The following is a 16,990-nucleotide window of genomic DNA, read 5'->3' on the forward strand; positions in this document are numbered from 1 at the left end:
CCTCAGACCTCTCCACTGGTTCCCTACTCCATGCCGGCATGTTGCATTCACATCTTGGAGCACTGTGTTAAAATCTGTTCCCACTTTCCCTTTGGAGATATAAACAATACCCTCCCCTTGGGTGGGTTAGTGTCCTGTATCCCCGCTACCCATTTCGTTTTTATATTTTTTCCTTTACCCCCCTCCTTTTCAGTTGGATACCATATGTATCCCTGGATTTGGTCTGGCCCCTACCAGACTACCTGGTCCTCGCCACAGAAATGTTTGTATACAGTAACTTTTTGTCTATACCCCTTTTGCATTTTTCTTAAGCTTACCTCAGCGGACTCATGTTGTACTTGTCCTTTTGTGCTTGGATTACTTCGCTTGGCATGATTTCCTCCAGTTCTTTCCTTGCAGCAATGTGCTTCATACGTTCATCACTGCTTTTTAGCAATACGTAGTACTCCACTGTATGTATATACCACAGCTTTTTAATACACTCATCAGTTGATGGAAATTTGGGTTGTTTCCAATTCCTTGCAATTGTGGACTGTGCAACTACTTTAAAAACTTAAACTTTAAAGGTTTTCTTTCTCTTATTTTTTCAATTAAAAATAATTAGCAGTAAGAGTTTTTTTTTTTAACTAGGGAGGCCAAACTGGCATTTGAAAGACAGTATAAAAGTGTTTTATTGTTAAAGTCAGAAGAGTCTGATTACATGAGTCCTTACACTTTAAGGAGTGGACATCTTTAAGTTAATCCAGAAGATCGACTCTCAGAAACACCTATAACTTCTGGGGACTTAAGAAGAGCTTTGATGATCACAACCATAGTCTTTTAATGAAGAGGCTAGATTCTACTATTTGTTTATAATGAAATGTAAGTGTAGCTTGATCTTTAATTCAGTATTTTTTTCCTATTCAGAATGTACTTTGGAAAAAGGAATAAGCTGTTATAAAACTTGTATATGAAATGTTATCAATTTATGAATTGATTACAGTTTCAGTTTTGAGGTTCACTGCCCTACCCCTGGGAAACTCACTAATTCACTGCCATTGAGTCGATGCTAACTTTATAGTGCAGGGTCCTGTGAGTTTCTGAGACTGTAACTGTTAACTGGTGTAGAAAGTCTTATCTTTCTCTCATGGGGAAATCGTTTTGAATGCTGACCTTTCCATTCCAGCACAATTCTTAACCACTATGACACCAAGGCTCCAGCATTAACAGAAATGTAGCTCTGATAAGCAAGCGGAGGTAGAACCCTGGGTTCAGGTTTTAAGCGGTTTACTTACTTTCTTTTGAAGGCTAGAGAAATGGAGGCAGAGAGAAATTTTGATTTGAGAAAAAGCATAGGAAAGGAAAGCCTGCTACTGATAAGTAATATCCTCTACTTGTTCTATTAACTAGAGAATGATTGTGCAACAAACAGACCTTGAACTACTTATAGGCTATTCTTTTTTGTTGTTGTTTTGTTTTCTTTTGTTGCCTTCTTTTGCTCTGTCTTGTTTTTTGTGCATATTATTATCTCTTCAGGTCTATCTAGATAAGATAGGTGGGATAAACATTCTGGAGGAGAAAACAACGGGACTGACAGTTCCAGGGGGACATGGGACATGGGGGAGTTGGGGCAAAGGAAGTGGGTGTTAACTCAGGGACAAGGGAACAACAAGTGATCTAAAGTCAATGGTGAGGAGGATGTAGGCGGTCTGGTAGGGCTTGATCAAGGGCAATGTAACCGAGAGGAATTACTGAAACCCAAATGAAGGCTGAACATGAGGAAAGTAAAAGGAAATAGAGGAAAGAACTAGGAGGCAAAGGGCATTTATAGAGGTCTAAATACAGGCTTGTACAAATGTAAATATATGTCGATCGGGAAATAGATCTATGTACATATATTTAGAGGTTTAGTATTAAGGTTACAGATGGACATTGGGCTTCTACGCAATTACTCCCTCAACGGAAGAATACTTTGTTCTATTAACCTGGCATTCCATGATGCTCACCTTCCCGACACCATCACTGAAGACAAAGTGGGTGCATAAGCAAATGTGGTGAAGAAAGCTGATGGTGCCTGGCTATCAAAAGATATAGTGTCTGGGATCTTAAAGGCATGAAGATAAACAAGTGGCCATCTAGCTGAGTTGCAACAAAGTCCACATGGAAGAAGCACACTAGTCTATGTGATCATGAAGTGTCGAAGGTACCAGGTATTAGGCATCAAAGAACAAAACATATCATTGTGAATGAGGGGGAGTGCTGAGTGGAGACCCAAAGCCCATCTGTAGTCAACTGGACATCTCCTTACAGAAGGGTCATGGTCAGGGGACAAGGCAGTCAGGGTGCAGTATAGCACCAATGTAACATGCAACTTTCTTCTACTTCTTTAATGTTTCCTTCCCCTCCTCCATCATGATCCCAACTCTCTCTTACAAATCTGGCTAGACCAGAGGATGTACATGGTACATGGAAGAGTGGAAACAAAGGGAATCCAGGACAGATGATCCCTTCAGGACCAGTGGTCAGAGTGACGATACCAGGAGGGGAAGGGGAAGGTAGGGCAGAATGGGGAAAGCAATCACAATGGTCTACATACAACCTCCTCCCTGGGGGATGTACAACCCAAAAAATGGGTGAATGGGAGACATAGGTCAGTGTAAGACAGGAAAAAATAATAATAATTTATAAATGATCATGGGTTCGTGAGGGAGGGAGGGGAAAATGAGGAGTTGATACCAATGGCTCAAGTAGAAAGCAAATGTTTTGAGAATGATGATGGCAACAAATGTACAAATGTGCTTGATACAATGGATGGATGTATGGATTGTGATGAGTTATATGAACCTCAAATAAAATGATTAAAAAGAAAACAATGTTTTATGGCATCAAAAAATTCTGGGAAGTGTATTTGAATTTTCTAAGACCATTTCATGAGATGATATTGTTCATCTGTAATTTGATCTCACAGAACTTACCTGTTGCCCTCTAGTGACGGTGACAACTTAGAGTAGAATGACCATTGAGGTGGATTTTACTAAAAGTAAACAAGTGTTTCCTGAAAATGAAAAAAGGGAAGGGTAGAGTACAGAAACTGAAAATATAGAGCATGGATATATCTTTGGAAAGGACCACGACACTGCAGGCTTATGAATATCCTAAAACTTTTTTGCTTTAAAAATTGTAGCCATTTTGAAAAGTTAGCAATGATTTAATTCCAGTTCACTCATTAAAAATATTTATTGAATGCTCACTGTGTATCAAGCATTGAGATAGGTAGCAATGAATTAGATAAAATTCTTGTCTTCTTAGATGTTAAACTTTTAGTAGTGAGATTGGCATTAATCATAATAAATAAATTATACAATATGTGACTGTAATAAGTTCCATGGAAAAGTAAAAAAGCCGTTTCAGGAGCAAAGGTGATTCATTAGTTGTGAATAATCAAGACAATCAGTTACCAGCCCCCACTTGCCAAACAGTGTCAAAGGAAAGCAAAGGAACTATGTTATATAGCTTCCAGCAATTTTGCATCTTTGAATATTACAAGCAAATTGGTAACATTATAATCAGCAATTGTTTTACTATTAGGAATGATACACAGATCATACTTAATCCATAATTTACATAAAATATTAAGAAATGCAAGTCATTTCTAGAAACATTAACTTTTGTAATGCCATTGACATATTCTTCTCACAGATAATAGTAAAAGAAGTGAAGTGAATGAAGTTTATAAAGTGTTCTTGGTTTAAGGAAAGCTAAACTGGCATGTAAAGATTTATATTTTCTGTAAATTTTTAAAGGAAGATAGAAAATGAGAGATAATGTCAAAAATAAGAACTTAAATACTAGCTTTTTGCTAAAATTTCCCATCTCTTTTATTTCTACTTCAGAGACTATTTTAAAGGAAAATCACAGAGGGCTAGACAAGCTAAATAATTTCTATAATCTTGGCAATTTTGAACTCAGTGTTAATCTAAATCAAAGTAATCTTTTAAATGTCTTCATATTTTTTCCTGTGCCTATTATTATTTCCCACAGTCACAAATGAGCAAAATTACCAAGAGCTTTGTACTATTTGTACCTGTAAAAACCATTAAGTTTGTCAAACCATCACCTATTTGCTTTATTGAAAATAACTGAAATATCAGTTAGCTTGATAAAACCCAATTCTAGACAGAGCTATTCTTCAAATTGCCAAACTATAAAAATGCAAAAATAGTATGATTGGAAAGTAGACCTTTCTAGTGTTAAAAAATCCTTCTCAAAGAAACAAAATTAGAAGACTTCAAAACGTTCGTGGAAATGGAATGAAAACATAACAAAAAGTTTTTTAATCGTTTTATTGGGGCTTCTACAACTGTTAACACAATCCATACATCTATCCATTGTGTCAAGCACATTTGTAAATTTGTTACCATCAATTTCAAAAGACAATTTAAAATTTAAATGTTATTTCTCAACATAAGCTCTACCAACATAAAACACTGTAAATGATGATACAGTAAATAATGGAATGATACTGTAAATAATGATACCAGTCATTTAGTCCCTTCTTATGCAACTGAGGATCTTGGGACTTTCACGATGTCAATGCGGTCTTTCTTACATTATTACCTGAAGAAAAATTAGTGCCCCTAAACTTTTTTTAAATTAGGAAACAAAAGGTCAGAAAGAGTGAAATTAGGACTTTAAGGCGGATGTGCATCAAAAAAGCTCAGGAATTTGCCCTTGTTTTATGAGAGGAATGAGCAGGAAATATGGTCACGGTGCAGGAGCCTCTGGTGAAGATTTCCTGGGCGCTTTTCTCCTAAAGCTTTAGCCAGCTTTCTCAAAATAAGCCAGTGTTATTGTTCTTTGGCCCCCTAGAAAATCAACCAGTAAAATGTCTTGAGCATCCCTAAAACTGATGGCCATGACCTTTGCCCTTGACCTGTCCACTTCTGCTTTGACTGGACCATTTATTTCTACCTCTTGATAACCATTGTTTTAATTCTGCTTTGTCTTCATGATTGTATTGGTAAAACCATGTTTTATCTCCTGTTACAGTTCTTCCAAGAAATGCTTCAGGATCATGATTCCACTTGTTTAAAATTTCCACTAAAAGCTCTACTGTTATCTGTAGCTAATCTGGCTGCAACTGTTTTGGCACCCATCCAGCAGAAAATTCGCTCAACTTTAATTCCCCCCCCCCCAAAAAAAAAAGACAGTATAAACTGAGCCAAAGGAAATGTCTTTGGTGTTGGCTATTTTTTTCTTCAGCTATTAGTTTTTTATTCTCTTCACTTGGTGCACAAACCAGATGAACTTTTTCCTGGTAAATTGATGTGGATGGTTTGCCCCTACGGGCTTTATCTTTAGCATTGTCTCGTCTCTTCTTAAAATTGGTTATCCGTTTGTAAACTGCTGGTTTCTTGGAGCATTGTCCCCCTAAACTTTTCATAAAGGAGCAGTGATTTCACCATTCTTCTACTTAAACTTCACTATAAATTTGATATTTATTCTTGCTTCAAGTTTAGAAGAATTCATGTTTCTCTGATAGGGGCTTTTACCAAACTGATATATTATCCTTCTTACTGTCTCTAACTAGACTGTGTTTAGATATGTTATAACAAGTTAGTCTGACTTTATCTTGGTGCAAATATTCTTTGAAGTTCACACATCGTTTTCATAATATGCATTTTCATATTTGCATTTCTATGAACATTTTGGAAATTTCTTATATTTTCTACATTACTTAAATACCAAATACTTAAAAAATATGATATAGCATGCCTAAATTTCATCACATATAAATGCGGGTTGTTTTGATGTGTCTCCACAAACCACCTCTCATTTGTAACCATGCACCTGTACTTCTTTTCTAAAGGTAAACAGCAATAGCAAGAAGCAAGAAGAAAACAAATCCAATTCCTTTATCTGATTTTATCAGCTACTCCTTGTAAGTTAAGCTGATTTAAATGACCCTTTCACCTTATCAAGGAGTCCTGGTGGCATAATAGGTTTTGCATTGGGCTGCTCACTACCAGGTCAACAGTTCAAAACTGCCAGCCCCTCCATAGGAGAAAGAAGAGGCTTTTTATTCCTGTAAAGAGTTACTGTCTTGGAAAAACACAGGAGTAGTTCTACACTGCCTTATGAGGTTGCTAAGTGTTGGAATCATAGATTTGCCAGTGAATTTTGGTTCTCACCTTTTCCTTCCAGACTCGTATCCTTTGGGTATGAGTCCATTCTGCAATACAGATCCAGTGCCCAGCAACACTCAGAAGCAGAAACATTGGCGAGCTTGCATATGTTTTGAGCTTGTTCTAGAAATATCCTTGGTTCTCAGACTTCTTCCTCAATGACAAAGAAAAGCAAAATGGCTAAGAATTATTAGCTTCAAATAAATTATTGATACTATCTAAGGACACAGGAGGCCTGGTGGTGTAATGATTATGAGTTCGGCTGCACTCTGCAAGTTTAGCAGTTCAATACCCGCAGCCACTCCGAGGGAGAAAGACAAGGCTTTTTACTCCCATAAAGAGTTATAGTCTTGGAATCTCACAGGGGGCAGTTCTAACCTGTCCTAAAGGGTCACTATGAGTCAGTATCAACTCAATGGTAGTGAGTTTTGATATTAAGACAGCATTTTGGTGTGCAAAAATCAATTGTACAAATATAGGGAAGATAAAGCCTGATAAGCATTCATGTAAATAAAATACTGACTACAAGGCCAGTATGTGTACTAAGACATGAAGGTAAAGAGCCTTAAACCAAATCTATTGCTGTCCAGGCAATTCCAGCTCAAAAAGGACAGAATACAAACTACCCTTTGGGATTGCAAAGGCCACAGTCTTTACAGAGCAGACTGTCACATGCTTTTCCTGCAGAGCAACCCGTTGTGTCAAACCACCAACCCTGAGCTTGGCCGCTGAGCTCTTCACCAGTGTGCTACCAGGACTCCTAGCAATAAGGTTTAGTCACTTTTTAAGAGTCAGGAAACAAAACAAACAAATGCACTCTCAGTTGCATTAATGACAGCAACATTTACAGCTGAGGAGCATACAGTAATTTTCTCTGCATTATCCAGAACTCATGCAAGGTACATTTCAGAAAGAAAATGCCAAAGTAGAGATTCCTTGAGAAAAGCAACTGGGAAAGAAGGCCTACTCACATCACACCATTGCAGAAGATGTGACTGAGGTCATTGGAAACATTCTGTCTCATGACCTTGACAACTTCCTTTGTGGTGACTTCAAGATCAATATTCCCAGGCTTGCCCTGCCCCTCTGGGATTCAAATGCATATCTGCATGTCTGCTGTGGATACTAAACAAATCTTAGTGAATTCACTTTGAAGTTAAGGAATGCATGCCTAAGAGCATATGCCAAAGACTTTACGGGTAAAGATTGAACTACTTGAAGATAGCAGTTTTCAACTTTATTATTATTTTTGTTACACATGGACTTGCCCACAATCATGTGTCCTTTCCTTAGCAAGTTAAATAACTACCCCCTAATAAGAAGCCTTGGTCGCACTGTGGGTTGATACTGGACTGCTAACTGAAAGGTCAGGAATTCAAACCCACCAGCCTCTACACAGAAATATATGGCTTTGTGCTCCTTTTATAAAGGTGTACAGTCTTACAATCCCTATAGAGGGCCTCGGAGCTTACCACTATACTTCCTTTTCTTAGAAAAACAACCCCAAAGAAATCTATATGAGTTGGCAGAGTCAGAACTTCAAAAGAAGCTAGTCCTAGTTCTCTGGCTGCAAATGATTAGTCTAGAAAACAACTAGCTTTTCAGCATAGCTCCTTGTGTCTTGTCAGTAGAGTTTCTCAGGGAGTGAGTGTCCCACCTCCAGGGAGCTATTTATCTCCTTTGCACCTCCAAATGAGGTCATCAAGCTACGACCTGATTGACAGGTAAACTCCACCCCTTCACTCATAAGTCTCAAATTGACAACAGATTATATAACTACCACAATGGGTTTGCACCAAAAGAACAACTATATCTGTTTGGGAAGAAATACAGCCAGAATGTTCTTTAGAGACAAGAATGGTAAGACTTCATCTTATGTATTTTGGACATGTTATAAGGAATGACCACCAGTCCCTAGAGAAGGACATCGTGCTTGGTAGAGGGCCAGCAAAAAAAGAGGAAGGCCCTTGATGAGATGGAGTGACACAGTGGCTGTAATAATGGGGTCAAGCATCAGAACAATTGTGAGGACGGTACAGGGCTGGGCAGTGTTTCATTCTGTTGTACATAGGGTCCGTAGGAGTTGGAAGTGACGTGATGGCACCTCACAACAACAGCATCAAGGATATCTTAAGTCTTCAAAGTGACATCTTTGCTTTTTGAAACATGTTTGCTACTAGATGCTGTACTGTGTAATTTATTTTTAAGGTTTTAATTAAGTTATCTCTGCTTTTCAAAAAGAAATGTTTGGCTAGTTTTGCAACAGATCATGTTGTAGACCAGGGTATAGCACCTGCTATTGCTGGTGAGGCCATGAGTTCTTGCTACTACTCTGGCCGCCATTTTTAGAAGAGTTAGCTGCAGTACCTTCAAGATATGAAAAGATTTCAAGGCATCAAATAATGTAAAGTTAATTCACTCCATAGCATACTTGATGATTATCTCTGGCAAAATTCAAGTACCAATAGCAATATGTTTTATAACCTCAGATTATCTGAGTCCTTTATTTCAAGTAGAGGCTAAAGTTTAAGATCATTCATGTTATCAACTGTCTACAAATTATAAAAGGTTGGTTTTTTTTAATAGGGTCCAAGTTGTAGTAGGACTGAGTTGGCTATTATTGGTTTATTTCTGGCTCTCAAAAAAGGAACAGAATTTTCTGGCACAATGGAAACTTGGAAGAATTGAATCCATATGAGAGACCTTCAAAGTTGTTCCAAGATTTTGGGGGGGCTCTCTGGGTTGGAATGAATTAGAATGTGAACACAAAAAAGCTGTGGTAAGTGAGTGGGAAATGTGCCTGATGAGCAAGGCTAAAGTCTTGGTCAAAAGTGAGCTGATAAGCTAAAGTCTACTTAGTCTTTAGAGCAATCCAGGTGGATGTCCTCATGCTGGTAGCTGCTGAGTATGAGCAGTCTTTTTATTTTCTTAACTTTTGATTGTGAATGAGGTGGGTCTTTACAGGGCATATCAGTTATCCATTCAGTGATTTATAGATACTTTGTTTCATGACACTTGTTACAATCTCCACAATGTAATAGTATCTATCCCATTCCCTCACTGTTTCTGGTTTCCATTCCTCCTTTTTCCTAACCCTTCTGAAACTTGCTCCTGAGAAAATGCTGTCCTTCTGATCTCAAAAATGGAACCATAAAAACAGAATCATATGGATCGATTCTTCTTCAATTTTCTTTATTCAGTGTCCAACTGTCACATGCATATGAAGCTCCAGAAAATCCCATGGCTTGGAATCAGGCACATCTTAATTTTCAAAGAAATATCCTTTCAACACATTAAAGAGGTCATATGCAACAGATTTACCCAATGCAATGTGTCATTTGAGCTCTTGACTGCTGTTTCCATGAGCATTGATTGTGGATCCAAGTAAGACAAAATCCTTGACAACTTCATGATGTTACTTACAGGGCTAGTTTTGAAGGTTTTTATCTTGTTTATATTGTTATAATACATATTGAAGACTGAAATCTTTGATCTTCATCAGCAAGTGCTTCAAGTCCTCCTTACTTTCAGCAAGCAAGGTTGTGTCATCTTGTGGTAGTTACATAATCTGTTGTCAATTTGAGACTTAAGAGTAAGGGGTGGAGTCTAACCTGTCAACCAGGTCGCAGCTTGATTACCTCATTTGGAGGCACTAAGAAGATAAATAGCTCACTGGAGGCAGGACACATACTCCCTGCGAGACATTCCTGCAGACAAGACACAAATGAACTACACTACAGTCCTGGAGCTGAAGGAACCACGTGGAGACCTCTGCCAGCACTGAGATGCTTATACTGCCGCTGGATCCACAAGACTTTCTTCCCACTGGCCTGTGATCTTTTTGCATTCAGCGACATTGCATGGGTTGCATGAGTTTGAAGAGAAATTTATAGATTGGTATTGGACATATGGGCTAATATCAGACTTAAGGACTTGATCTGGACTGAGCTGGGATGTTTTCTCAATATTCAGTTGCTCTTGTATAGAAAGCTCTTTCCTATATACATATGAGTGTCTATGGATTTGTTTCTCTTGTCTACCCAGACTAACACACTCATGATATTTCCAATATTTTTTGTCAACACCATAGTTCAAATGCATCAATTTTTCTTCAGTCTTCCATATTCAATTTTCCAGCTTTCATATGTATATGAGGCTATGGAAAATACCATGGCTTGGGTCAGGTGTTCCTTAATCCTCAATTAGCATTCTTGCTTTTCATTAAAGAGGTCTTGTGCTGCAGATTCACCTAATGCAACATGATGTTTGATTCATGTTCCACATCCTTGACCCAAGCCATTGTGTTTTCATTTGTCTCATGTGCACCCCAAATCTAGACAATGAATAAGGAAGACCACAGCAGAACTGATACCTTTGAAGTGTGGTGCCAGCAAAGGATACTAAACGTACTATACACTGCAAGAAGAACAAACAAATCTGTCTTAGAAGAAGTAAAGTGAGAATGATCCTCAGAATGAAGGGTGGAGAGACTTCGTCTCACATACTTTGGGCATGCTATCAGGAGAAAACATTCTCTGGGGAAGGACATTGTAGTTGGTGAATTAGAGAATACGTGAAACAGTAAAACTCTCAACAAGTGACTGCAGCAATGGGCTCAAACATTTCAACAAGTCGGAGAATGGCACAAGACCCAGCAGTGTTCCAAACCATGGGTCACAGTTTACTCCAAGGCCCCAATAACAACAAAACAAACCTTTACATCTTAAAAGTGCCTCACTACTATTGTTGATTTATCTGCTTTTCTTTTCAAATTCTGTAAGAGAGATTAATATAGTTTTGAGGCTTTTTCATTGGCTACATAGATATTTATTAGGGTTTTTTCTTCTCAATTGACAGTTTAATCATTTTCTAATGTCCTTTGTCTCCTATGGTGGATGTTGCCTAATCTATTTTATCAGAACTTAATATTGCTACTCCTATTTGTTGAAAATTGCCATTAGCTTGATAAATATTTTTTCATCTTTTGATTTTTAGTCTATTTTCATCTTTGTGTATAAAGTGTTTCTCTTGTACCCAGCATATTATTTGTTCTACTGTTATCTATCTCTTGATTGGTGTAATTAATCCATTTACCTTCAATGTAATTATCAATAGGTATGAATTTATTGCTGTAATTTTCCTGTGGGTTTTTTTTCCTGCTGATATTATTAACATAATTCTCTGTACTGAGTTTCCACATAATTTTGTTCTTGAATTTTCTTCATTGATGGTGTTTTAGGGTGTACTACATCTTAATCGTGTTCCTTTTTTATTTTGATGAGGTTTATTAATTTTTTTAAGATTACCCTGTGATTTATCAATTTCCTCCCAACTTTAAGACCATTTGTTCTTTCTTGAAATATCTATTTCAAAGTTCTATAACTACACTATTCTTTTGTAATTGTCTTTGTTTTAAACTCTTATCTCTGGTTTCCTATTTTTTGTTTGTTAAATGTTGGATACTTTTATATCTGTGTTGACTTCTGGTGGTAGTGTCATGTAAGTTAATCTCAGATTGTTGTAGACTGCTGTTTGTTCTTTATCTAAAGATCTCCTCTTGTAAGGTTGATTTGGTTTCTATAAGTCCTTTTAATTTCTATTTATCTGGAAATACCGTCATTTCACCATTGTATTTAAGTGACAATCTTGCTGGAAATATGGATCGCTGTAAGTTAGAATCAACTTAATGGCAGTGAGTTTTGAGTTATATAATTTTTGGTTGGCAGTTTTTTCCTTTCAGAGTTTTATAGATATCATTCTGTTGCCTTCTTGCCTACACGGTTTCTGCTGAGAAATCAGAACTTAATCTTACTGATTCCCCTTTGTAGGTAATCTTAAAAATTTCCTGAGTGACTCTCAGTGTTCTTTCCTTGTATTTGGTTTTGGAGAAATATATTTTGTGGTGATTATTTTATTATTATTGAGGAAGCATGTAGGAGCAATGTATCCTATTTGTGGTTCATTCTACTTCTTGACTATTTTTTTCTTGCCTTTTATGATTATTTGGGACATTTGCTTCCAATAACTTGTAACTTTTTTTCTATGCATTTTGTGGTTTCTTTTTTTTTCCTTGAGCTTGACAGTATATATATATATTTCTCATTAAAGGTTCAAAACCCAAAGCGGTTTCTCTTTTGCAGCAAATATACATTAAAATAGAGTCTCTGTACAGCCAAAGGCTCTGGGCTCCGGCTTGCCTAAGTCCCTGTGCCTCCCTGGCCAAACCCAAAAATAAATATAGTGTTATTGCTCTGCAGGTCATAGAGGCAGTGCCCTCCCTACCCCCCATGGAGGCTAGGTGGGGGTGGATAGGGGGCTCTGGCCACCCCAGGGGGGTAGGAGCCTGCTCAGAGTTATTGCTTCATGGGGGACGGGGGCACTAATGCCCACTGAAAATGAGGAGAGGAGCAAAGGGGGCAGGGCCTTTGCTCTCCAAGTCCCCCTCTACTCAGGAGAGGGGGATCGGATTAAGCAGCAGCAAAAGTGTCACCTACAGGCTTCTGCCCACCCTCACCCACACACCCCCTGCAGCCCCCTATGGCTTCCGCAAGGCCCCCTATGCTCTAGGGGCACATTATGGCTTGCAAGGAGCAGCACTGTGCACAGAGCCTGGGCATGCACCTTCCCAAGTCCTGACAACCCCCAGGGAGGGGAGGGCGCAGGACATGCTCCAGGGGGCAGATGGCACTGCCCTGGCCCTGCCAGCAGGCTGCAGCACTGCCCAGACCCCAGCACTGCCCCACCGCCCCCACTGTGGGGCTGACCCCTGCTGGCGGGTCCTGCCACCACCCCACCTGTGCCCACCCCCCACTCAGTCCATCATGGCCTCGAGCATCTCCAAGAAGAGCTTGGGCATGCCCTCCACGCCCTCTAGCTTCACCCCGTAGAAGTGGGCCAACACATTGCCTGCTGTCTGGCGCAGGAGTGGGAGCGTGAGCAGCAGCCTGCCAGCCGTCACCACTCAGCGCCACCTCGCCTGGCTGGCCTCATTTTCCAGCATGGCCTCATGCAGAGCCTCCCGCAGTTGCTCCACGGCCTCAGCATCCTCGATGTGCACAGAGACTGAATTGGCCAGGGCCAGGGCCTTCAGCAGGACATACTCCTCATGCTCATACCGCAGGGCCTGTAGTCGCCACACCAGTTGCAGCAGGGCAGCTCCTCGCTCCCCCAAGCCAGCTGCTCGTGTCCCCTCTTCATCCAGGACCACGTCCTCGGTGAAGGCCAGCTCGTCCTGCAGGGGCAGCGAGTGATGGGCCACCCCCAGCACAAGCACCTCCATCCACACACTCTGTATCACTGACATCTGGTCGGACAGTGACAGCAACCAGAAGCCTGGGATGCTCTTGGCCCAGCTGATAGTGACCACGATCTCTCGGTCAAAGAGGTCACAGAGGGTGGCCACGGCTGGCAGGTGTTCATCAGGGCCCGCCAGGTCTGGCATGGCACAGAGCTTCTCTGGTTCAACCACCAGCAAGTGAGAGACCAGGGCGTTCACAGGAGCGGTCATCCGGGGGCCCCCCTACCCACAAACCCCCGCGACTGCCAGGGACTGGTGGGAAAGGGGCCCGAGAAAGGCAGCGAGTCCACCTCTCGTCCGCCTTGACACAGTCCAGATGAACCCCCTCCTTGAGCATGCCCACAGCAGGCACTTGGTGAAGCAGCAGGGCTGGCAAGCCTTGCATCTCCTCTTGGTGATCTCGCACTTGTTGGAGGCCGGACAGCTGTACTCGATGCTCCCCTGGATGATTCTCTTAAAGAAGGCTTTGCAAGCCTCACAGGACGCCATGTCATAATGGTAGCCGGAAGCCACGTCCCCGCAGACCAGGCAAAGGCGTTTGGGCATGGAGCTGAGCACCAGCTTCCCACCTCCCTGCTCCCCAGGCCCGGCCCCCTCTCCACCCTCCTCTTGTGGCATGGGAGGCATCGGGTGGGAACTGGCCCAGGGGCTAGGGCCACTGGGGGCTCAGGCTCAGTCTCCGAGGAGCCCTTGGGGCTGTTGGAGCTGGCTGGTTCCGCCTTGATGTAGAGAGGCTCCATACCCACCACCTGGCTGGACATGGCGCTGGGCACTCTTCACGCTGGCTGCCGCACAGCCCTCCGCCTCCTCTGGTGCTCTGACCCCCACCCCCTAACTCCCAAGCCGGAGCACACCTGTGGGAAGTTGCCTAAAGTTGCAGTGCCCGCAGGGGGCCTCTATCAGGTTATCAGGAAGAAGGAAGCAGGGAGAGCTGAGCAGGAGGAAGTTCTCCCCTGCTGGTGCGATGACCTTTGACCCACAATAGTGAGTGGCCCAAGGCCCCCATGTGGTCCTCGAAACCCCTTGCCCCCCAGGGAGACCTCCCACCTTCCACCCCAACCCGCCCCAGGGACTCCAGCCGGCGTGAATGCTGCCCTGGGTCTGCTGGATCCGAGGCCCAACCTGAGGGGGGCAGACCTGAGACCCAGGCTGGCCCACAAGGACCCGGACCCTGGACGCTGTCCGGAACCCTGAACCCTTAGCATTTCGTTGTTTCTTCCCGATGTAGAATTCCAATCACATGTAAGTTTTTACTCTTAATGATTTGCTTCATAACTTTTAGGCTTTCATTGTTTTTTTTTTTTTGTTTCTTTGATTATTCCTCTGGCAGATTAATTACGAGAGATTTGTCTTCAAGCTCACTAATTTCACCGTCCAGTGATTCAATTCTACTCTTTTGCTCTTTTAATACCTTATCTGCTTCTGAATCTTAGTATTTATTTTCTGGATTTTAATTTTTACGTAATCTCTAAATTTCATTGATTTTTGTCAGTTATTTTTCCTGAAAACTTCCTACTTTTTTTTGTGTTTTTTCTTTCATTGATCTTTCTCTCAATCTACTGGAGTTAAAATAGCATTCTTTTGAATTCTTTAGAAGGTAGTTCCAATGCCCTTTCCCTGAGAAAAGTCTTCTGGCTCCATATATTTGTCACTTTTTGAGCCACTGTATGTTGTATCTTCATGTGAACTGAAATTGTCGATTATCTCCAAGACATTGTGGTATTGTATTTTTATTTAATTAATTGATGACTTTATGTTGGGGAGATCTTAGCTACTCATTATCTTCCTCCTTATGGGTGTAATAGATATGTGAATGTGAGCACAGTTCTCTGTTTGCTGTTCTTATAGTAGATGGTAGGTTTGACTGGTGTTTTACGGTGTTGATGATCTGATGATTCAGGAGCGGGTGGTGGCCCTTTCAAATTAGGTATAACTGTTGAAAGTATGGGTGTGGCTGGGCCATGTGGGCCTGGTTGCTGTCTCCAATTAGGTGGGAGAAAAAGAAAAATATAAAAGAGAAGAAAACAAGAACAGCAGTCGAAACGGCAACTAATTTTAGATATATAAATAAAAGCAGGGGGAAACGGGCAAACAAATTCAACAACTAAAATGAAAGGAAAAAAGGACAGGAAATAAAAAGTACAGGGGAAAAATAAAAAATAAAAAGCAAAACTAGGGAGAGTAAAATAGAAAAGTAAAAAAGAGAGAGCAAAGAAATGAAGGAAAAGTAAGAGAAAAAAGGAAAACAAAATATTTTTTAAAAGGAAGAAAAAGAGAAACACACGTGCGCACGCACACACACACAAGGCAAGAAGACAACTAAGGTGGGGGCAGTATCCAGAGAGGAAAAAACTGAGACAGGCTGGGGTACCTAGTGTTTCTCTGCCAGCCAAGGAGCTCACAGGGTAGGGAAGAAGGGATGTAAAGGATGGAAGCTCTTTTTTTTTGTCTTATTGGCCTAGCTGAGGTCAGAGACACAATCTGAACATAGCTTGTCAGGCTCACAAATACCACAATTGGTCAGGGTGCTTGTTCCTTAAAAGTAACTCTTTAGGGCCCAGAGGGCAGGTGGGGAAAGAGTTGTTTATGGAAAGAGTTCTTTCACACCCAAGGCGACTGGTGACAGGGTGCTGGTCTGGCTTCATGTTTTCCCCTGTTCCATTTCGGTGGAGCTCACATGCCTCCACAGGTGGGGTGATGCACCGATCCACAAGGCCATATAACAAGCGTATTACAAGCTGCTGAGTAGATAAGCTTGGGGCTGGCCACTCCTCTGGTCACTAGGCGAGGGTATGGAGGAACAAGGGAAGATCACACATTTCTAGTCACCAACCATCAATGTGGATGCTTGTGCTGGCCCCGAGTAAGCAGAGGTGACTATTGCCACCCAATGTCAGGCCAGGCAACAATACACCTGTCTGTTACCATTCTGGCTGCTTTTATTTAGCTTCTTCTCCCAGTCAGCATTCAGCCCCCTTTTCTGTCCTTTCTTATGGAGCTCAGGGTGTGGGGGACCAGCCTCCTCATAACCAAATGGGTTTAAGGGGAAGTTGTGTAATTGAGGGGTAAATTAAAGAGACACCAGACAAGATAAAGCATGCAAGGGCTCACCTCCTTAGTCAGGACTTCAGGAACCAGGTCTGAGCAGAGAGAGACTATAATGTAATCTCACAAGTTCATATCATCTCGAGCACTCAGGAAGGGGTTGTACAAGAGAGATACACATAACATGAGGGGGTTGAGTAGGGATAGACTCACATTAGGAAGGGGAGGTGCTAAGGGCACACATGTGACAGGAAGGCACATGCATAACAAGATGGTAGAGTCAAGATTGCAGTCTATCCTTGGTTGACCCTGAGCTGGCTTGACCTTAGGTATCTTTGAGCTCTCCTCCAGAAGAACAATCCATTACAGTGAACCCTCGTTTATCGCTGTTCATCGGTTCTAGACCCTACCATGATAAATGAAATTCCGCGAAGTAGGATTCCTTATTTGTAAATCAAATATTTTCGTAGTTAGAGCATAGAGG

The 16,990-nt window shown here is 41.2% G+C and overlaps 1 protein-coding gene and 1 pseudogene across 1 annotated transcript in view; one reads left to right on the plus strand and one right to left on the minus strand.

Moving 5' to 3' along the window:
- Nucleotides 1-16,990, plus strand: part of SBF2 (SET binding factor 2) — a 353,360-nt gene that overhangs the window by 18,081 nt on the left and 318,289 nt on the right. The window lies entirely within an intron of this gene.
- On the minus strand, nucleotides 12,976-16,692 carry LOC101649954 (annotated as a pseudogene).

The sequence above is a fragment of the Echinops telfairi genome, unplaced genomic scaffold (assembly GCF_000313985.2).
Source record: "Echinops telfairi isolate 266 unplaced genomic scaffold, ASM31398v2 ScPeMD7_60;HRSCAF=208, whole genome shotgun sequence".
NCBI classification, from domain to species: Eukaryota; Metazoa; Chordata; class Mammalia; order Afrosoricida; family Tenrecidae; genus Echinops; species Echinops telfairi.